The sequence below is a fragment of the Aedes albopictus genome, chromosome 1, assembly GCF_035046485.1.
Source record: "Aedes albopictus strain Foshan chromosome 1, AalbF5, whole genome shotgun sequence".
Taxonomy (NCBI): domain Eukaryota; kingdom Metazoa; phylum Arthropoda; class Insecta; order Diptera; family Culicidae; genus Aedes; species Aedes albopictus.
In genome coordinates this window covers 118,443,747-118,467,259 of record NC_085136.1, presented here as the reverse complement: position 1 = coordinate 118,467,259, position 23,513 = coordinate 118,443,747, and the positions used below count along the sequence as shown (strand labels likewise).

Genomic DNA, 23,513 nt, shown 5'->3' with positions numbered 1-23,513 from the left:
GGTGCGTGATAGTGTGATTGTGTGAAGATTACTGTGAAGTACACTGTTCGCTCAGTTGCATAACTTGCAGACGTTTCAAGATGGTGTCTGTTTAACCTTAATACGATGTTGGCCATCGTGGTGCGTAAGTTCTATATCTAAGAAGGATTAATGGAGTTTTAAGCATATTTGGTATGAGGAATATGCCAGGAGTCTAAAAATGGCGACCAGAATATCCAAGATGGCGGTGTAAAATCTAAGTTTAAGGCTCAAAACTCAAGATCGCGGAGTTTAAGGCTCAAAAATCAAAAGCCAATTAAACGATATGATTTCTGGTGCCATGAAATGGATGTTTGAGTATTGTTAAAATGGGGTTTCGAAGACACGAATAAGGCGCCACCACCGCTAGGTGGATTAATTAGTAGCTTCGGGAATCACTGAATTGAATTATCTCAAGATTCACGTTTGTTCACCTGTGGCGTCACCTTATCTTATTTTGCGAACATCATGCCTGCTGATTCGTAACCAAAGCATCATCATCGGTTTATCTCAGATGGATCGAACAACACGTATGACCATCAAAACAAGCTATTGCAAAAAGTGAGCATGACGTGAATAATCGAAACAAAACGTTTCCAACTAATCAAATTCCAACCGTCTGTCTCGAATCGAACGTTTCCTTCAATAGCAGCGCTGGCTGTATGCTATTAACTCACGAGGCATTCGATGATTTCACACAAAAGTTTCACATTATTCATTTAACCTTGACTCGCGTCCAATTGACCATCGGAGGAAGAAAAAAAAAACACCAATGATCATTATTCCATCGATAAAAGACAAACTCGTCTTCGACAGAATCGAGTTTCGGTTGATTTCAAGTGGAAGAAGCGAAACTTACGCATTGCACCCCCACCTAGGTTCCTACTCAATCGACAAACAAACTTATCTCTTGCTTGAAAGTAATGATTGAGCGCATCAATTGCGAAAATTTTGGAAATTTCAAGGTCCACGAAGGCGCCGCCGCGCCTGCCGGAGGCGTCCAGCTCACTATGGGGGATTCCCATACAAGCAGGCGGACAAAAATATTTTCGTCATATTTTCGAGGATTTATTAGTGATTTTTTTGTGCTTACAATGGTCAACACTATTGTGTAGTTACTTTCAAAAATGAACTCCAACGGAATTTGCTTAGAATGTTTGAGAATCGTCGTTTAATTTCAAGGGGCGGTCTCGTGCGTAAAAAACGCTGAATCTCCCAAGACCGCAATTTACCGCAGCATTTCGCATACAAAATCATTAGATTAGACCTAAAGCTTGACCATAAACTGATTTTGAGCCTGGGAATGTTTGGGAAAAAAAGATGCCGATTATCAAAATTTTAATCTCATGCCTTTTTCAACTTCTTCTTCTTCTTGTATCTTTTTTTCATACAATGGTTCAATTATTTCACAAAACCACGTGTTTGTTGGAAAGCTTGCTTCATTATCTTACCAATGATGTATTGAAACCAATAGATAATGATGATAATAATTAGAAAATATCGATTTGAAATTTTGTGTTGTTTTTTTTTGCGAAAATTACATTTTTTAGCTTTACTCAACTTTGATACTCAATATCTTTGTAACTACATCAGCTAGAAACTTGAAATTCTAGATTTCTCTTAGTTTATATGTTTATTATCGATAGAAAATTTCAGAACAAGCATTAGTGGAAGTCACTTTTCTGATTTTTGTCCGCCTGATATCCTATAGTGCAGCTGCCACTTGACCGTATCGTTTCCCTAGCTCAGCAAACGAACCATATCGCCGCCGCGGCCGCGCTAGATTGATGCGTATAGCGCTTCTCAAAACACACTTTTTGGCAGCGGATGATGTGCAATCACCACTGCTCGGAACAAAGGATGAGGCAAAACTAGCAGTAACTCACTACTTTCGGATGCGGTGTGTGCGCTGTTTCCTTAGTAAATCTGCGCCATGGTGCGCCATCTCCTCGATATGATGAAGATCGCGCACGTGACCCAGCGGGTTCGATCTTGAAATGCCATTCGTAAATCATGGCGAGAAATGGCTTTTATGGGGACTGTATTTCAAGAGCAACACATTGCGTTTTTTGGTTGCTCGGAAGTAGGACTGTTGTAGAAATCTGCCTACGAAAACCACCCGGGGTCGTGATTGATTGAACAACTTTGGTAGAGAAGTGAAATAGGATGTTACTTAGGGTAATTGTTCCCTTCGTTGTGGTAGTACCTAATGTTGTGGTAGTGGCAATTGAGCACTTTTTCGACTGAAATGTTACCAAAAGGCATTTTTAATAGATGTATTATGCTTAAATTATGAGATTGCACCATTTGTGTGCTTAAGATTTGCCCAAAAACCTATTTTAAAAAAATATTTTCCTTAAATTTTTTGCTGCTGTGTTCCTATTGTTGCGGTAGTGTTCCTAATGTTGCGGTATCCCATATGATTTCAATGGGATACCGCAACAATAGGAACCAAAATTAAATTTTACCTCCATAATAGGAACAGTGTGCCTAATGTTGTGGTAAGCGATTTATGATCGAAAACAGAGAGAAACGATAGTTTTTATATTTTTCCAAGCAAATTTGGATAGAAAACTACCAACTAACGTTTTGCAACCCTTCATTAGATGGTACGATCATTGTTTTTAAAATGAATTTACCTTAATACCACAACGATGGGCACACTTACCCTACCTTGAAATAATATCTGTCAAAAAATTAAGGCACTGTGCTTTTCCGCAGGGGGTCATACACGCCTAAATCAATAGCTGGAAGCTGCATCACACTAAACATCTAAATTTCACATATTACACTAAAAAGCAGATACCTGGATTGACGACAGAATCAACCAAGCAGCGATTAATACATTAAGTGTTTGTGGATGCCTCTAAAGGGGAGTCTTGTCACCACTTAAGTGGAATCTCCTAGGTTCCATTAATTTTATGAAATTTCAAAGGGGTTCAGGGTGGTTTGTAAGTGGTTTCCGGAGGTTTCAGTGAATCTTTATGGTATTCCAGGGGGTGTCAGGAGGTTCGGAGTTGTTTTCGGGAGTTCAAAGAGGTTTCAGAGGGGCTTTAGAGCGTTTCAGGGCGCTTTCGAATGGCTGTCAGAAATGTTACAGAGAGATTTCAGAGGGCTTTCAAGGTAGGCGACTGGCGAGGCGACTCAAAACGTTTCTAGTGGTCTCCGGGGGTTTCAGCAAGCTCTCAAGGATGTTTCTAATCAGTTTCAAAGAGGTTTCAGGAGGTTTTAGGGGACTTTGTTTTAAATGGGTTCCAAAGCATTTCAGGGGGTTTCAGGCGTTTCAATGGGTTTTTAGGGTTACATTGGGTACTTTCAAGGAAGTTTAAAGGAGTTTAAGAGAATTATATAAGGTATATATTAAACTGGGTTAACAAAATCGATTTTTTGGCACAAAGCTTTTGATTCGTTTTAGCGTCCAAAACAACTGTACACAATTTGGGAGCGATTGGTTGCATCCCCGTATTCCGCATTGTGATAGAAATTTGTATGAAATTTTGCATAAATTGTTTTTTTTTTTGGTGTAAAACGATCTAACTAACGTTGAAATAGCCTAAGGATAACGTTGAAGGATATGCCGAAAGACTTTGTCGAAGACCACAAAGTGATCCGCACTTGTGACAAAAGTTATTACGTTCCGATCGTCTGATGGTATCAGGTATCAGTAGGTCGGCTCTAGAGGCACGTTCTCCTCCATTCGGGAAATTTGTGCCATCGCCATGAACACGAGCCTATTCATCATTTACCTGACGGAGAAGGGAAGGAAAAAGGATAGGACATGGGAAAGGACAGGTAAGGGAATAGGATCGTCATACTCGCAAAAGCGTACCACAATGGGTTCACATAGCGTCCTGAAAAGGACACTGTAATAACGCATAAGCGTGCCACAATGGGTTCAAACAGCGCCCTGAAAAGGGCACTGTGATATGCATAAAGCGTAAAGAGAGCCTATAGCTCTTTACCACAGCGGGTCAAGAACAACAGAACGTCCTGAAGATTCAGGTTTCTGAAGTCAGTTTCACTTAATAAGTGTTTCCCGAGTACCGTAATCCGGGGTAACATTGATCAGAATTTTCGATCTTTCTTGAATATTTCTCCTGTTAAAGCAAATGTTACATGTTTTATATTTTTAAAAGAAGTACTGGCTCTCTGAGTTTGTGTTAAGCTACTCGAAAAAGTATTGTAAAACTTTAAAACATGTTTAAAAGGGTTTTTAAATCTAATTTTTGATTGTGTTGATTTGGGGTAACATTGATCATGTCAGTTATCAATGTTCATTTGTGTTGAAAATACCCTTACTTACTAAATTCGGGGTCGATGATTTCGAATATGTTGTCTAAATTCTTACAAATAATGTACTTTTTAAGTTATTTTAGGATTAAAATCCTCTAAACCACGAATAACACCTAAAGGTAGGCAATGGCTTAAGAAATTGATAGTCGACTTTTAATAAATCGTAAATTTTACTGAAAAATAGCATTTTCATAAAAGTTTCGTTTATTAAATCCAACTCTAGGATATCATATTGAAGTAATACAGTGATTTTGAACCTCATATTATATCCAGTATTCACGCCAAGCATGAATGTTTGACAATGTATCTCATTGCGTTACGAAACACAGTTATGGAAAATCAATTTAATTCAATGTTTATGAAATTCAATTTTCATAAATTGCATGTCATTTAATAGATAAATGATAGCAGATTACGATATACCATTCCATAATAGAAACTGATTCAATGTAAAATGCTTGTTTGAAGATTTCATGAGGTGGGTCAAGCCGATCAATGTTGCCCCGCTGATCAATGATACCCCGGATTACGGTACTCGGAAACGCAATTGCGCAAAAACTGGACAGTTACATATTAAATGATGCGAAGTTCCATAATCGGATTCACAGCTATCACATGCAAATGAATCAGCTTGCTGAATATTCGCCATGTGATAACTGAGTCGGCAGTGGCCAGTCAATGCTTTGACCAGCATGCTACAATTCTGCTTTGACAGATTTGTTAGATACTTTGCCACCCCTAGAGATGGCTCAGTACAATACAATTTTGTTTGACGACATGACTCCAAACTATTCTAGTATTGTTTGTGCTGAGTGGCAGCCCACGTGTCAATCCGAAGCTTCACCCAACACTTGGATACCGGAATAGCTGGCTCAGGGCCAATGAAGTCATGTGATGCTCCAGTGCGAGCTAACTCATCAGCCAATTCATTTCCAGCGATGGAAGGATGGCCAGGTACCCATACAAGGTGAACAGCGTTTGCTGAATTCAGCTCCTCAATTTGAGTTCGACAAGCGATAACTATCTTCGACCTGGAGTTGGCCGAAGCAAGTGCTTTAATAGCAGCCTGGCTATCTGAACAGAAGTATATTACTTTGCCCATTACGTGCTGCTGAAGTGCTGATTGCACTCCGCACATAAGAGCAAAGATTTCGGCCTGAAAAACGGTGCAGTGTCTGCCAAGTGAATAAGACTGATACAGCCTTAGCTCACGAGAATAAACACCAGCACCTGCTCGACTTTCGAGAAGGGAGCCATCAGTGTAACATACGATGCCGTCTGAAATACTTCTCTCCAGATAACCAGATGTCCACTCTTCCCGGGAAGGGAATTTCGTGGAAAATGTCCTATATGGAAAATTACAAGCAATTGTAAGATCACTTGGAGCAAGGACAACTTTGTCCCAATTCACCAAAAGTGGAAACAACGAGGTGTGTGTTGAACTGCGGTTCACAGGAGTTTCCTCTAGTAAACCGAGTACCCATAGGCGGTAAGTGCAAGAAAGTGCTTCTTGTTTGAGATGAATGTGTAGTGGGGCAACGTCAAAGAGAACTTCGAGAGCTGCCGTGGGAGTTGAAGAGAACGCTCCAGACATCGCCATTAAGCACATCCTTTGGAGATGGCCTAATTTTGATTGGACCGTTCTCACTTCGCCCTTTTTGCCACCACACAAGGCATCCATAGGCCAATATTGGCCGAACAACAGTTGTGTAGATCCATTTGATATACTTGGGTTTTAGACCCCAAGTTGTACCAAAGGTTCGCCGGCATTGCCCGAAGGCCATACAAGCTTTCTTGATTCTGAACTCAACATGAGGTGTCCAGGAAAGCTTGGAATCAAGAATGACTCTAACGTACTTTACCTGTTCAGTCACATTGATTTCAGAATCAAAGAGACGTAAAGTTCGAACACCATTACGGTTTCGCTTTTCCGTGAAAAGAACAATAGATGTTTTACTCGGATTTACCGAAAGGCCATATTGGCGACACCAACCCTCAACTACCTGAAGAGCGTTTTGCATCAGGTCGAAAAGGGTGCTGATGCACATACCGACTAACAATGTTAGGTAGTCGTCGGCAAAACCATAAGTAGGAAAACCGCTATTATTGAGTTGCCTCAATAGCGTATCTGCTACGAGATTCCATAAAAGTGGTGATAAAACTCCCCCTTGGGGGCATCCACAAACACTCAATTTCCTAATCGCCGCTTGACGCAATGTCGAGAAGAGATGTCGTTTTTTGAGCATTTGGTGAATCCAATTGGAAATCATTGGAGATATACCATGACCCCGTGCGGCTTCCAATATGGCATCGAAAGGCACGTTGTCAAAGGCACCCTCGATATCTAAGAAAACACCCAAGCATGATTGCTTTTGAGCGAATGCCTTCTCGATATCGTAAACAACTTTGTGTAAAAGAGTCACAGTGGACTTTCCAGATTGGTAAGCATGTTGGTTCACATGGAGAGGCACATTGGCCAGATGAACATCACGGATGTGATGATCGACTATGCGTTCTAAGCATTTCAGAAGAAAAGAGGTCAAACTGATAGGTCTGAAACTCTTTGCTTCTTCATACGACGCGCGACCCAGTTTCGGAATAAACTTCACAGTAATATCCCGCCAGGATTTGGAAATATACCCTGTAGCAAAACTGCAAACAAGTAGTTGTTTCAAAACATGTTTGAAATGATCAAATCCCTTCTGAAGCAAAATAGGATAAATCCCATCTGCCCCAGGAGATTTGAAAGGAGCAAAGCTATTAAGTGCCCATTCAATCGATTCTAAAGTTATGATACTCCGAGCCGAAGCTAAAGAATCATAACTACAAGAAAAGACATCAGGTTCATCCGAAGATGTAATATCCACACATCCGGGGAAGTGTGTACTGAATAAACATTCTAAAACTTCCTCATCAGAGGAAGTGAAATCACCATTTGGCAAACGAAGTTCGTTCACTTGAAAATCCTTAGATTTTGCAAGGATTTTGTTCAATCGACTGGCTTCACTCAGACTGGAAACATTTGTACAAAGGTTTTTCCAGCCGGATCGTTCAGCAGACCGAAGAGCTTTCTGGTAGGCCTTGCGAGCCGACCTGAAAGCCTCCGATCCAGCCGAACGTCGTCTGTTCCAACTCTTTCTACAACCAAGCAGCGATTAATACATTAAGTGTTTGTGGATGCCTCTAAAGGGGAGTCTTGTCACCACTTAAGTGGAATCTCCTAGGTTCCATTAATTTCATGAAATTTCAAAGGGGTTCAGGGCGGTTTGTAAGTGGTTTCCGGAGGTTTCAGTGAACCTTTATGGTATTCCAGGGGGTATCAGGAAGTTCGGAGTTGTTTTCGGGAGTTCAAAGAGGTTTCAGAGGGGCTTTAGAGCGTTTCAGGGCGCTTTCGAATGGCTGTCGAAAATGTTACAGAGAGATTTCAGAGGGCTTTCAAGGTAGACGACTGGCGAGGCGACTCAAAACGTTTCTAGTGATCTCCGGGGGTTTCAGCAAGCTCTCAAGGATTTTTCTAATCAGTTTCAAAGAGGTTTCAGGAGGTTTTAGGGGACTTTGTTTTAAATAGGCTCCAAAGCATTTCAGGGTGTTTCAATAGGTTTTTGAGGGTTCCATTGGGTACTTTCAAGGAAGTTTAAAGAAGTTCTAGAGAATTATATAAGATATATGACACATTCTACGGGCCCCGTATCATCAATACCAATTTTTCAAAGTTGAGTTATGGCATATTTGACATTTTTATCACATTCTACAATGCTTCTGTCATCCAAAAATGTATTCGACATGATATTAGTGTGACAATAAATATAAAATGAACGACGATCAAGATTAACATTAAAATCGTGTTTTTAAGTCTTTTAGGCACACTTTTCATCCAAACTGTCGTATTTCAAACACCAATACACTGATTTTTCAAAAGTCTTCCATCATTTGTACATAAATGTATGAGAATCTTTTAGCATGAAAAGATTTTTAATCGGAAGACTTTACAACTCTGAAATATAGCTGATCACAGCATGGGTTTTTATTGCGTTGTAACGTCACGAAAAATCAACATTTTCAAATTTTGTTGAAATACGGAAAACGTTACAAATATGAAATTCTGTATGCTCTTTGTACTCGAAAAGATCTTTCAAATGAGACCAAAAGAAAGTAAATCGGTTTACGGAAGCCTGAGTTTCACCTGGTTGAAGTTTGCGTTGTAACGTCACGAAAAAAGCTCTGTGGAAAAAAACAAATCTTTCTGGCTTGGACGGCTTCTGAATTGGACAAACGTAGTTCTATATTCAAAACAGTTTCGTTCTCGTTGTGTAAGAGCTCTTTTTCAAAATATCGCTTATAAATTACGTACCATTGCCCGTTCATAAACTACGTAGACTTTTGAAGGACGGGGGAGATGGTGTTTGGCCAAAATCTACGATGTAATTGTACTACGATATTGTAAAATTTTTCAATCGAAATCAAATACCACTCAAACCGAAAAATCAGTGGTCAACAGACGAAACACTGACGAAATTACAAAGTTATTAAGTTGGGCAAAGACTTACAGTTGATGGATAGTTTGAGTTCCACCAACACCAACGGCACTGAAGAACTTACCAATTTTAAATTTCATACATCTCAGGACCCCTATTACATAGAAATACGATTTCTTCGGCAAAGTTGTTTGGTAAGTAAAGGACTTGCAGTTGATTTACCAATAGATGCGAGTTTTTGCCACTAGAAGTCCATTTTGCAAAAGCAGGCAAGGGATTAGAATTTCTTGAAAAGTATTCTACAAGCTGGAACTTTTTTCACTTTGGACATCTTGTATTCAAATCAAATTGTAATCAAAGATCAATATATAATTCAATATATAACTTTCAAAATTTAATTTGATTTGATTCACTTATTCCTTAAATATAAGAGTTAGTAGAACAACAGTCAAGAATATGATTCTACTTAAAGCACTCCATCTTTGTGTAGAGCTAACCAATCAAGTCCAATATTGTAGAAATTACAGATAACAAGATCAGGAACTATCAGTCAAAATTCGATAATTTTTGATATATTTTACAAAAAGTTACGGCTTGTTGAATGTGTTTTGGGTAATTAATAAAATTGCCATGCTTTTGAAAATTTGCAACTACCACCACTGTGTGGCAGAAATTAATACCATACGGCAATTAAACTAAAAGTCCTTGATCTACCAAACAACTTTAATGAAGCAACCATTTTTCCAATTAATCACGATCCTGAGATAAGTTAAACTAAAAACGTGTATGCCCTCTAGTGGAACGATTTGAAATCATACGGCCCATCAATTGAAAGTTCTTGACCAGCCAAACAATTTTGTCGAGGACACCAACTGTCTAAATAGTTAGGATCTTGAAATATATGGGATGGATATTACGTCAGTGTTACATCTATTTTTGATATAACAAGAATCGCCGACAAACAGACGTAACACCTACGAAATTGAAATTCATATATCTCAGGACTCTAATTACTTAGATTTTAGACTTTTAGAATGTTAATGTCTTTGGAAAAGTTGTTTATCTTGTCAAGAATTTTCAGTTTAAAAGCCGTTTGGATCAAGTTTCTAACTGACTAGTGGTAGTTGAAATTTTGAAAAATTATGCACTTTATATTTATTCAAAAAATATTCAACATGTTGTAACTTCTTATAAAGTACCCAAAGATTTTGCCAAAACAAAGTTTCTCAACTAGTCAAAATTTGTTGAAAACTTTTTGAGAAATTCTAAACTACAGGTCGGACTCGATTATCCAGAGTCAGGTTCTGGCGTTTTCCAAAATAATATCTCGGGAACGGAATGCTGTGAGAAGTTGAAATTTTGACTGATCACTTTATCAAAGGTGGCTTGATAAAATGTCAACATTTCAGCTTTATACAGCATTCCGTTCCCCACATATATGTTTGAGAAGCATCAGAACTGGACTCCGGATAATCGAGTCCGACCTGTATTGTAAACTTTTAATTAGCGTCGCCCAGTGTGTCTGAATCTCACATCCAATAGTAAATCAGCTGTAAGTTTTTGACTTATCAAAGAGCTTTGCCAAATACACTAACTCTCTAAGTAATTATGACTCTGACATATATAGGATGGATTTTTTTTATGTCAGAATTAGGTCTATTTGTCTCTGGAACCACAGAAATTGATGCCTCTAAGTGGTATGCAGATCCTCAGGTATGTCTTTGTTTTCATAACTGCTCGCACATCTTAAAGCGTCTTTAATTGAATCAATGACATTGCATAAATTATTGAAAAAATGTTTAAATCGACGGCGTGATGAGTTATGCTGGAAAATTTCAATATCTGGCGGTGCAAAATAATGGATCTCAGCGCGCTAGTCTTTGGAACAAAACTAGAAGAATATGGGTGATACTAAACCGAAGATGGGTGCCGGTGTCATTAACCTTCATGAAGGAGTATTCATACTATTGATAGCAATAACTTGCCCCCCCCCCGAGCCATTTATCACAAAACGGATTTTCAATAGAATAAAGTTCTCCTTGAAGCAGTGAAGATAATGCAATGATATATTCACAAATTCGGGTAAATTTGGCTGATTATTCTGATTCTTACATGATGTGCATTTCCGTGACGTTACAACGCAAGCAGAACCCTGTTTGAAACTGAACGGGCGTTGTAACGTCACGAAATGTAAAAGTCGATTATCCAAAAACAAATCCGAAATTTAAATGTTTTATTCCATTGAGTTGAAGAACAAACCAATAAATTTCAATGGTGAAAAAAATTCAGAATATCATAAAAATCCGAGCAGATATTTGAAGATGTTGGTAGCGCGTTAGAGAGGGTCGGATTCTAGCGCGTTGTAACGTCACGCTACAAATACGCATTTTGAACACGTTTTTCTAATGAAAACTAAATGTTCAATAGGTCAAATATATCAGAAATTTTACAAGGAATCCGAATATGAAAAACTATTTTGAGGTTTACGCTCGTTTTCATGAGTTATAGTGGAAAATCTAACTACGAATGCGTCAAAACGTTGTAACGTCACGGTAGAATGTGTCATATATTAAACTGAGTTAACAAAATCGATTTTTTAGCACGAAGCTTTTGATTCGTTTTAGCGTCCAAAACAACTGTACACAATTTGGGAGCGATTGGTTGCATCCCCGTATTCTGCATTGTGATAGAAATTCGTATGAAATTTTGCATAAAATGATTTTTTTGTGTAAAACGATCTTACTAACGCTGAAATAGCCTAAGAATAACGTTGAAGGATATGCCGAAAGACTTTGTCGAAGACCACAAAGTGATCCGACACTTGTGACAAAAGTTATTACGTTCAGATCGTCTGATGGTGCTTAAAATTTAACATGTGAAGGAATAACATCAATAATAATATCTCAATTTTTGACCTGTATTAACAAGAATATAACTTTTTTTAGACGGGCTTGATGTGGCTACCGCTTCTGATTCTAAAGCATTCCTCTTACTTTGTATCTTTATATCTACTTTCTCTCTCTCTTTTATACATATGCAGCTCATGTATATTCATACGTTCATAGCCATCGCTAGAACCAGAACCTACAAGTTGGATCTCAGTGCAATTCATTCCAGTTCAGACCAATTACGGAGGAGCAACCATTGACATGTACAGTCAGTCTAAGCTAAGTTAAGCTAAGAATTTTCGAAGAACTTCTGGATGATTTTTTGAGGAATTCTCGAGAAGGTTGTGGAGGAATTTTCAAGGGATTATTGGGAGTATCCTCGAGGAACTTTTGATTGAATTCCTGAGAAACTCCTAGAGGCATTCCCTAGGAACGCCCAGAGAAATTTTTCAGGAACTTCAGCGGAATTCATAAGGAATTCCTGTATTAATTCGTGATGAACTTCTGGGGGAATTCTCGAGAAACTTCTGGAGGAATTTCCGAAGATATCCTGGGAAAATTTTCGAATAACTTCTGGATGAATTCCTGTGGAATTCAGCAGGAAGTCACAAGGAAATTTCCAAGGGATCCCTAGAGGTTTTCCCGGGGAACTTCACGGTGCATTCCTAAGGAACACCTCGAAGAATTCCCGAATATCTCCTGGAGGAATTTAGAGCACCCTCTTTTCAGAATCATCCCAGCAGAATTCAGAATCTCCAGCAATGTACCGTAAACCGGGGTCAAATTGATCGTCGGGTCGAAATTGATCAGACGTTTTTCGGTTAGAAAAAGCATATTTTTTAAAGTTTTATTTTAAGTATCGTGCTGTTGGAATCTGATACTTGATGCAATTTGTAGAGAAACTGTTCAAAAAATGCTTTATCTACTTGAAAATCGACTGATCAATTTCAACCCGGAGATCAATTTGACCCCGGTTTACGGTACCGAATTCATCACCCCCTCGGGAATATCCCTAAATGATTTTGGAAGCTTCTTAGAAATATTAAGGAGTCATCAATAGATATACCGGAATGATTCCCAGGAAAACTATTGAACGGCTTTGTGACCATCGCTGAAGGATGTTGGAATCATCCTGGAAGGATTCTGGGATTCTGAAATTATGCCAGTAGGATTCTAGAACCTATCCTCAACGGTTGAGGATCCAACTCAGAATGTTTCCCAAAGGGATACTTGAAGCATCCCTGAATGATCTTGAAATCATCCCAGAAGTATGTTGAGCACATTCTTAAAAGATTCTGGAACTACTCTAGAAGTACTATAAAACCAACCCAGAAACTATTTCGAAAAGATTTTAGAACCTTCTCAGGTGGATTCTCGATGTTTCCTACATGAACTATTGAAGCATCCCAGGAAGATTTTGGAATTATTCCTAAAAATATTAGGCACCAACACTGAAGAATCCTGTTTAATAAGGATTCAGGGCCATCCCCAGAGTTGTGTTTGAAGTTTCCCAGAGTGATTTTTGAAACTCAAGAATCCTCGGAGGCGAGCCTAGTTGGAACATAGAGAAAAGTTTGGGGGAACGGAATTCGCGGATTGTCATATTGAGCATAACGGATACTACTTACGGATTACGTTCTCTCGGAAACGTAGGATTCTGGCTTTTTCGGATGATGAAGCGTGAATGAGTCTGTGCAGTGCACCCTTTGATGCTGTCTTGCTCTCTCACATAGGAAATTTAACGTTTACTGTGTCCCCTGTTTGCAAATTTTCCGCAGGAGCACAAAACGATGTACAAGTGAAAGTTCGTGTTCCGGATCGTTCCGATACAGTTTCACTGCAAGGACAAACGATTGGCGTTCCTGGATGAAGGAGCTTCCGTCACGTCGGTGAAGCAAAAGTACTTGCTAGAACTTCCTATAGAGACGTACGAAGGTCAGATGGTACAAATTGTTCGGTCATCAATAGGGTTAGGTACCATTTGGGCAAAGAGTGATCTATTTTGGGCACTTTCCGCTACAACTTAGTCCAATTCCTACCAAGCTTTGTTCACAGCTAGGTCACTTGAAATAAAATTAACTGAGGTGTAGACTGAAATACCCAAAAAAGGCCCCCTGTTTTAATGGTCCCAGACCCAGTGTCGTAAAGTATCACAAAAATATCATTTCGTTATCTGAACATTTCACTTGGAAAAAATGTGTATCGATGATATCGTTATTTTACCAATTCTAACTAGCATTATTGAAGGTTTGTGTTCACGGGCAGAAAATTGGACTGAAAGTGGTGGAACTGGAAAATGTCATGACATTTTTTCCATGACATTTCCATGAGATTTCACAACCCTGTCCAGACCCATGTTCATGCTCAGTCGTATGAAGGTCAGCCTCAATTGCTCATCGGTGTAAGCAACATTCATTTGTTCTGTTTGCTCCAATAATTGAAGCAAAGGTGGGAAATCCGATGAAGTGACACTTTTTGGAATATTTGGGACTCGTTTTAATCCATTGCATTGGGGACGGATGGGTCGAATTTGCCCAGCCGTGAAAAGCGACCATCACAAACGTGTTCTGGACCAGCGAGGTTGTATCCAGGAAGGTGAAAACATCGTCTCCAAAGGGTTGAACAAATGTCTATCACCATAGTACATCACAATGATGAATAAAAATACAAACCCCGAAAGCAAAATCATGAAAGCATTTGTTTAAACAATAAAAACATCCCAAACTTTCTCCAAAAATAAGTATGCTGCTGGTACAGTGACATCTTCCCCCGCAATGTGCCCTAATTAGATCGCCCGTAAAAACTACGCAGTTCGGTACGACCGTCTAGTTATTTGTGTTAACAACAAACGCATGCACACGATCCGTACTCCGTAAACCTCCGTCAGCACTTTACCTCGCCGAGCCGACGCGACGTAGGTACTTCCCTGCCGCCGCTGGCTGTAGCTAAAACCAGCCTTAGTTTTGTTTACCCAACAAATTGTTTAGATAAGGCAAAGACAATCGGTTCCATTCATGATGATGGCATACGAACGAGCGAACGAACGATCGTATACGTCATCTTCTTCGTGATGTTTCTTGAATTGGGTTTGATTCTAGTACGTAAACTAGTAACAACAGCTTGGCTTATTGTTTAACCGCACTCATGTCAGGTTCAACAGAGCAAGTGATGCACCTCGTACATGCATGGAGTAATCGATTCTCGATTACTTTTTCAAGTGGATGCATTTTAACCTTTCAATAAATGTTGAGTTAAAATATGGCATACTGTTTTTATTTGAATAATATGGAACGAGCTCACCAATGAATATCTTTCAATGGGTCCACTGAAAAACCAAATCTGAATAAACTTGTCCTGAAAAAGGAATTGATGTGTACTTTTCTCCTTTTGAAAAAGTAATCGTGAGTTGTTTTTGCTTCAATCTTTCATAAACAATGACGACGAAAAGTGAATGAATGCTCACATAACGAACATCGAAACCACGTGCACTAGCTTAGATTGTCTTTGGTTCTGATAGTGAATGCACCCATCTCTCCAAGTTGACATAATTTCCAAAGCACTTGCTTATGAGTTGACACAGTGTAGTGGATTCCCTGTCTAACAGTTTCTCGAGTACCGCATTCAAGCAACCATGATACACTGTTTGCATTAATGTACTTACGAGGGAAACAGTTTCTGGGCATAATTACCTTCGGTTTCGTCGCCTACACACCCAACCATCAGAGGAGGAGTGTGATGCCTCGGGTTATGACATATACGTGCTAGAAAGTCATAGCTCCGTGAGTCGTCACATATTTAGCAGCGCTACACTCGAAAAGTAATAAAGTTTGCAGCTCAGCTAAACAACTAAAGCGCATTATAAATGCCTTTGAATTGGTAGACAGCAGATCGTAAAGTTATTAGCTACTGCATTTCTGTGTCTCTGTGCCGCGCCTGCTATTGCAAACTAGGGCTGTTGTGGCGCAAAATACGCCCATTGTTCGAGGTTCAACAATAGTCAAAACAAGTGTTCCCTAATTGGGGTTTATGGGCTTCGAATGGTTTAACGATTCCGGTTGCACTTTAGCAATCAACCATCTGTGTGTGTTTGTATACAAAAATGAATTGTTGTTGCATCTATCATCAATTCAACTTAAAGTTATGGCAAAGCTTCTGTAATGACTCGACTAAAACATTCTCAGCGAAACAAATCCGATACATATTCAGTGGCCGAATCCCATAATAACATGGCTATATTAAAGATTTTCATAGCATACGATGCTTTTATCTCCAAACTGCCCTAAACTAAGTTTTTTAAATCTGCTAGAGTAATACTAACTGTGGACGGGCTTGATGGTCTAGTGGCTATTGCTTCTAATTCATATGCAGAAAGTCCTGGGTTGAATCCCCGGCGTTTCCTTTCCTTCAACTTTGTACCTTTCTATCCACTTTCTCTATACTCTTCACTCTACATATACAACTCATGTATATTCATATGTTCATAGCCATCGCTAGAACCAAAAACGATTGAAAAGCAGTTTCCCTTCCTTCCAACTTTCACAGCACAGTGTCAATCTATCAGATAACGCCTACAAGTTATGCAATCAAGCGAGCTGTGTCGCTTTTGCTTCATAGTAATAATCGCACTAGTCTATCACCTTACGCTGGCATCCACGCACCAATGTGTGAACCCTCTGCCAACCATATCCCACCAACACTCCGACATCCGCATGAGTTTGTGCAGACGCACAGTTATATTCGGTCTGATGTGGATACAAACGATTGCAATCATCACTAACCCCCCCTCCCCTTCCCCACATTGACCTGCAACCTGACGTGGCAGACGCCATTGGCGCCAACACTCACACAATGAAGATGCCTGCTAGTTCCCGGCAGATAATCTCATTGATTCCTTGTGTGAGTGTAGCTGGTCTGGCGATACTGGAGTAGCATCGATCGACGGTCAATCAAGCTCTAGCTCAGCTCTGCTAGAGTAATACTGTTTTCAAAAATCCAGTAAGAAATTCTCTTAAGCGTAGGAGTGTTGGTGATCATAGGGATTAGAGCCTGCTACCTCAGATTGATGATGCAATCGCTCGTCCATTGCAAAAGTTCACATTGATAAAAAAAATGTTGATGCAAAGAAATGGATGAGGACTTGAACCAATTATCTTCAGCATACTAATCAGAAGTGGTAGCCACTGACTAGCGCAACGAGCCAGTCATTCAGGTCATTTATTATTCACTCTAGACCAACTGGAATTGATTCAAAACGATTTCTTTCTTGTACCGACTTTTCGAACCCTCTAAGCAGAATACACTCTTTGAAAGAGTGTAATCAGTTTTGTACCTTTTAATTCCGCCCTAATTGCTTATCCTTTGACAGATAAGCGTATTTCGACTACCACTTGCAATCTTCCTCAGTGTCAGTTATCCAGTGGATAGTCTTCTAGTCGTCTCGTTTTCTAGTCTCCTAGTCTTCTAGTCTTCTTTTCTTCTAATCCTCTAATCTTCTAGTCGTCTGGACATCTAGTCTTCTAGTCTTCTAGTCTTCTTTTCTTCTAGTCTTCTAGTCTTCTTGTCTTCTAGTTTTCTATTTTTCTAGCCTTCTAGACTTTAGACTTCTAGTCTTCTAGTATTCTATTCTTCTTGTCTTCTTGTCTTCTAGTCTTCTAGTTTTCTAGGCTTCTAGTTTAACTGACACTAAGGAAGATTACAAGCGACACTGAGTAAGATTACAAGTGGTAGTCGAAATACGTGTATCTGTCAAAGGATAAACAATTAGGGCGGAATTAAAAGGTACAAAACTGATTACACTCATTCGACGATTTCTTTCTCAAAATATTTCTTACTTATAAGCTGTTGCGCATTCCAAAGTGCACATTCTCAACCCAGAGCAGAAATCCAATCTCGACATCACCAATTACCGATTGCACACGTTCTGCGCGCTCAAATTAACCAGATTGCCCTCGTCGTAAATTGATAGACGAAAAAAAAACACGGCAGCACGTGCATCGCAATTACTAATCTTGTTTGTTGCACCGGCTGGATAAAAAACGCATTTACAAATCGCGCCGACGCTGCCGCTCGACGATATACCTTGATCGTCTCGCGTATTCTAAATTTAATCGTTTGCTGTACACAACCAAAATATGCGTGCAAAGAAATGCAACAAATTGCTGTTGATCACGATTCGATGGCTGGTGTAGGCGGTTTGGTTCGATTGCAATTAATGCGAATCGTTTTGTACGGCTGTATAATTCGCATTTTCTCACCTCCATTTTCGGTATCTGACGGCAAAGATATCTAGCATAACATGTGAAAAGCACGTAAGCTCACCATGTGAACAAACGAGATTTTCCATAATTTTTATCTAATGTTATGTTATTTATTGATCTAGCTTCTTGTAAAAGGGCTCGCGTAGAACTACAACATAGGTACATAGGCTCTAACTAATTTTTACTCAAACTTCACTCAATTTTAAATTAGTTATACTACAGATGGCTGATTATAATTATTGAACAACTTTGCTCGAACCGGCATCAAAGTTACATAGTCGTCATCATTGCACTCTTGAATACGAGACGAGCAACGTTGCCCCTTCGGCATCTTAGACCTAGAGAGACGTTGCATAAACCCACTTTTGAGTTCAACATCGAAAATTAGTGTGCAGGCACGCCTACATTTACCCTACCTGAGCAGTGACTGCGTTGTAGCTTCACTTTGCTAGAGAAGTAGGTACTAACTAGGGCACTACCCAACATCGGTCGTTAGTTGGCGCATTACAGAAATATGTACCGTAAAGCGGGGTCAAATTGATCAGTGGGGTGATAACTTATTTCAAAGGAAATTGCCTACCTTTAGGCGTTAAGGGGGGGTGAATTCATAATTACATTTTGCATTTTAAGTGTCAAATTCACTAGTTGTAAGAGTTTTAAGGCGTTATTTGCGCTTAGAAGCTTTCCAAAAACTACCATTTTTTAAATCATGACGTAATTTATGAGCGTCACCTAAGGAGGACAGCGTCTTAAACCTAGTGAATAGCCCATATTTGTAATATAAGCCAAAATAACACCTATAACATAAAAATTTTATTTTTTAAATAAAAAAACGATTTTGGCAACACCCCATACTTGCAATATAAAATCAGTAGTTCTCTGTCAGACAGCTCTCGATGTTCTGATCAACTTTGTAGAAGACGAAATTATTCAATATGGTTTGATTCTCGAGATATACCAGTTTAGAATTTCTTAGACTCACTAGCCCCACCCGGCGGATAAACCTAGAATCAACTGGTTCTCTATCGGATAGTTCTTGATGAGCTGATCAACCATCCTCTCTCTCCTCTTCTTGGCGTAACGTCCTCACTGGGACAAAGCCTGCTTCTCAGCTTAGTGTTCTATGAGCACTTCCACAGTTATTAACTGAGAGCTTCCTCTGCCAATGACCATTTTGCATGTGTATATCGTGTGGCAGGCACGAAGATACTCTATGCCCAAGGAAGTAAAGGAAATTTCCTTTACGAAAAGATCCTGGACCGACCGGGAATCGAACCCGTCACCCTCAGCATGGTCATGCTGAATACCCGTGCGTTTACCGCCTCGGCTATATGGGCTATATGGAGCTGATCAACCATGCGGATGATAAAAATCTTCTATGTGGTTTAGTTCTCGATATACAGCAGTTTAGATTTTCTAAGACTCACTAGCGCCGCCTAGCTGATAAACCTAGAGTCAACTAAGTTCACTATCGGACAGCTCTTGATGTCCTGATCAACTTTGTCGAAGATGAAATTCTTCTAGATGTGATCTGATTCTCGAGATGTAGCAGTTTTGAGTTTCTAAGACTCACTAGTACCTACCAGCGGATAAATCTAGAATCAACTAGTTAATATCGGATAGATCTTGATGCCCTAATCATCTTTGCCGGAAACTCCACACTTAACCAAAGACCACTACGCACTGGTGTGAAAAATTAGCATTAAGTTAAAATTCACAAACACAAAGAAATAAAAAAAACCTACTCATTGCAAAACCACGCTTGATGTTCACAACATGAGCGTAACGATACTAGCACTAGCTGTTGACAAAAAACATATCAAAGCAAAAAGTACCACTAGCACCGCCAACTGGAGCAAAATGTACTAAATTACGTACTATCTTAGGGTCCCTGACCTGGCCGCCGGATAAATATCCAAATCGGCATTGCAGTTTTGAGGAATCAAAATGACTTTAGATTTCTTATCAGTTTCGTAAACTATATAAGATTTCTTCAGGGATTTCTCCATATATTTCTTCCAGAATTCCGCTAGGGCTAGACATTGCTTCAATAATTCCATCTGGAATAATTCGAAGTGTTTTTTTTTTGCAGAAATGTCCATCCAAGTATTCCTTCAATAATTCGTCCAGAAATGACTGCACACATGGATTTCTTCAGATTTTATTTTTATCCAGGGATGCCTACAGAAATTCTTAAAATAATTCGGTTAAAAAGCTCTCCTGAGATTCCCTAAGGAATTTCACATGGGATTGCCTCCGGGATTCCTCATAGTTTTTTTTTCAGGAATTCCTTCAAGACCAGGGATTCTTCCAGGGATTTCTCTAAAAAATCCTACAGGAATTCATTCAGGAAATCCTCCAGGAATTCATCTAAGGATTCCTCTAGGAATTCCTCCATACATTCCTCCATAGAGATACCTCAAGATATTCATCTAGAGATTCCCCTTGAAAGTGCTCCAGTGATTCTTCAAGAAAATCCTCCAGGAATTTCTCCATATATTCCTCTAGGAATTCCCTCTGAAAGTGCTCCAGTGATTCTTCTAGGGAATTCGTCAGGAATTCCACAAGGGATTCTTCATGGAATTCATGCAGGCATACTTCTAACAATTCCTCTAAAGATTTCTCAGGGAATTTCTCTAGAGATTCCTACAGGCATGTCTCCAGGAATTTCTCCAGGGGTTCCTCCAGGCATTCCTTCAGGTATTCCTCTAGGAAATCCTCTAGGGATTCCTCTAGGAATTCATCCAGAAAAACTTCCAAGAATGCCTTCAAAAATTGTGCCAGAAATTTCTTCCGGAATTTATTTATGAATTATTCCAAATATTCCTCCAGGAGTTCTTTCTGATGTTCCTTTAATCCTTATGTGGCCGACAGGGTACCCGGGTACCCAGCACTCATTTAAAATACACGGTGTAGAAAAAAGCAAAAAGTTTGTCGGGCACATAACGGATAAGAGGGGTCTCCAGTTAGCCTAGTAGTTAAGGCTATGGATCGCCAATCCGGAGACGGTGGGTTCGATTCCCGTTCCGGTCGGGAAAATTTTCTCGACTCTCTGGGCATAGTGTATCATTGTACTTGCCTCACAATATACAAATTCATGCAATGGCAGGCAAAGGAAGCCCTTCAATTAATAAATGTGGAAGTGCTCAAAGAACACTAATTTGAAGAGAGGCAGGCCAAGTCCCAGTGGGGACGTAGAGCCAAAAAGAAGAAGAAGAAGAATAACGGATAAGAGTTCCTTCAGACATTCCTCTAGGACTTCAACCAGACATTTCTCCAGGGACTTCTCCAGGAATTCTATCAACAATTCCTCCAGGAGTTACCCCAGGTATTTCTTCAGGAATTCCTTCAGGAATTTCTCCAGGAATTGATCCAGGAGTTCCTCCAGGAATTTCCCCAGGAATTTCTTCAGAAATTCTTCATGAATTCCTCCAGGAATTTTTCAGGGATTCCATCGGAAATTCTTTCAGAGTTACCTCCAGGAATATCTTCTCCAGGGATTCCTCCAGATTGCTCCAGGAATTTCTTCAGAAATTCCACCAGGAGTTCCTAAACATCTTAAGAGTTTTGTCAAGTGTTTTTGCGTTGAAACGGCTTTCTCAGTGTTAATGGATTGACGATTTATTAATAAATCGATTTATTTTTAAATTGATTTATTTATGGATTTAAATCAATTTAAAAATAAATCGATTTATTAATAATCGATTTATTTTTAAATTTTTAAATTAATGCAAACATTAATAATGACAAGAAAAATGGTAGAATTAGTCGATTCTACCATTTTCCAGGATTCTTTCAATGAATGGCTGTGTATGTGTAGACTAGACTAGACTAGATACTTGTCTAGCATTCAGTTATTTCATCAGCGATTGCAATATGAAGCTCTCAGAGAGTTAATTTCTGATCACATTTTCAGATATGTCAAGAATTTCTCCAGGAATTCCCGAAAGATTAGTTTTTGAGAAAGTATTTCCCCCAAAATGTAGATGCAGATTCATTATTTTGGAATTATTTATTTCCATAAATCATACAACTATATTGCTCCAAATGCTTTTGAATACTCACTAGAACTCCCGCGAGAATTTCAATTGGTAGTTTAACTAGAAACTACAAATACTCAAAATTCTCGAGAATTTGCTGAACCAGGGGTTTTACCAGGGACTTCTGTTAAAGCTTCGCCAAAAAGGGATTTTCCCGATACCTTATTACAGTTTTCTCCGAACATTTTTATTCACAAGATCAATAAATGAGTACATCCAAGAACTTCAAGAAGAACAACAGAAATCTTTCAAACAAAATATTAGAAATTCTTTTATGGGCTACAATAGGCGTGCTTTGAAAAAATTCCATCAGATACTAAGAATCCCTTCAAATATTCTTTCGGTTGTTTTTCAATTTTTCAAATTGTAAAATGTTTTCACCAGAATTACTCATCCAGAATTTCATTATTTTTAATTTGATTTTTATTCTTGGGGCAATTCGTTCATTCATTTAAAATTTTATCAGCATCCTATCCAAATTTCTCTAAGACTTTTCGCTTAAAGGGCAAAGGTTATATCAAATATTCTCCTAGAGATTGTAGAAGGATATTTTTTTAGAAAGAAGTTATAATTTTTGTTATGTTTTATAAAACTTTTATTGGACGCTTGATGTTTTCAGAAACATGTACATCCTTAAATGCATAAGTGACACATGAATCTTTAAATATTTGAATGTGTTTCAACCAGTCTTTCCACCAGAATGTTCTTTAGAATATCTTTGAAATTGTTCAAATTGTGATGTTAGGTAACATCACTATGATTAACTTAAATTGTCATGACTCGACGACATGATATTAATTTCCAACAATGTTTTTTACGCCAGTTCACCCACTATGTTGTATAGATCAACAGTTGTTGTCTGCATTTCCCACAGATTCTCGTACTTATGCTTCTGGAGACTGTACAAATTTTAGAATTTTGGAAATTCCCGATGGCTAGCAACAATTCCCGAGGTTTTCCCGACTTTTTCCCGGTGGTTTCGCATTCCCGAGCTTTTCCCGGTTTTCCCGAAATTCCCGACTGAGTGGCCACTCTGAACTATGCTCCGTTTTATCGTAATGGCTAGTTTCCACCTGGTACGTACTGTGCAAAAAGATAGGACAAGTAATGATCAAGTAATGATTCCGCTGCAAAATTACTTGAGCTGTTCGCAGATGGCAAGTAAGGAAAAAAGTGTAACACTCGTAACGCCTCCCGTGCAAATCAAATGGAACTGTCACTTTTCCTTGCGGAAAAATTGTCCGCGCTATTATTCCGTAAGGAAAAGTAGCGTTTCTCCCCATACTGGATCAGTTATCAAAATTACTTGCGAAAAAGAGGGAATTTTACTTGAGCGCTCTACTTGGCAACACGAAACTTAGCTTAAGTATGAGCCCACTGCATAGTCCACATTCGTCCCAGACGTAACGTATCGTCCACCGCGTTTTTGTAATATATTTGATTACTATTCCCATAAGGAAGGAGGTTACACAATTTATCTTTCTATTTTTTTAAATTATTATTAATCAAGCTTCCAATATTGAAGACACAAGATCAAGAATC

The 23,513-nt window shown here is 39.1% G+C and overlaps 1 protein-coding gene and 1 long non-coding RNA gene across 10 annotated transcripts in view; one reads left to right on the top strand and one right to left on the bottom strand.

Moving 5' to 3' along the window:
• LOC115254121 (uncharacterized) overlaps nt 1-23,513 on the top strand; it is a 217,108-nt gene that overhangs the window by 119,466 nt on the left and 74,129 nt on the right. The gene's annotated exons all lie outside the window — the stretch shown is intronic.
• Nucleotides 1,556-21,442, bottom strand: LOC134285133 (uncharacterized). The gene is made up of 2 exons (XR_009996167.1): nt 10,460-21,442; nt 1,556-10,037 (listed from the first exon to the last, which is right to left on the bottom strand). It is a non-coding gene; the product is annotated as an uncharacterized LOC134285133 (long non-coding RNA).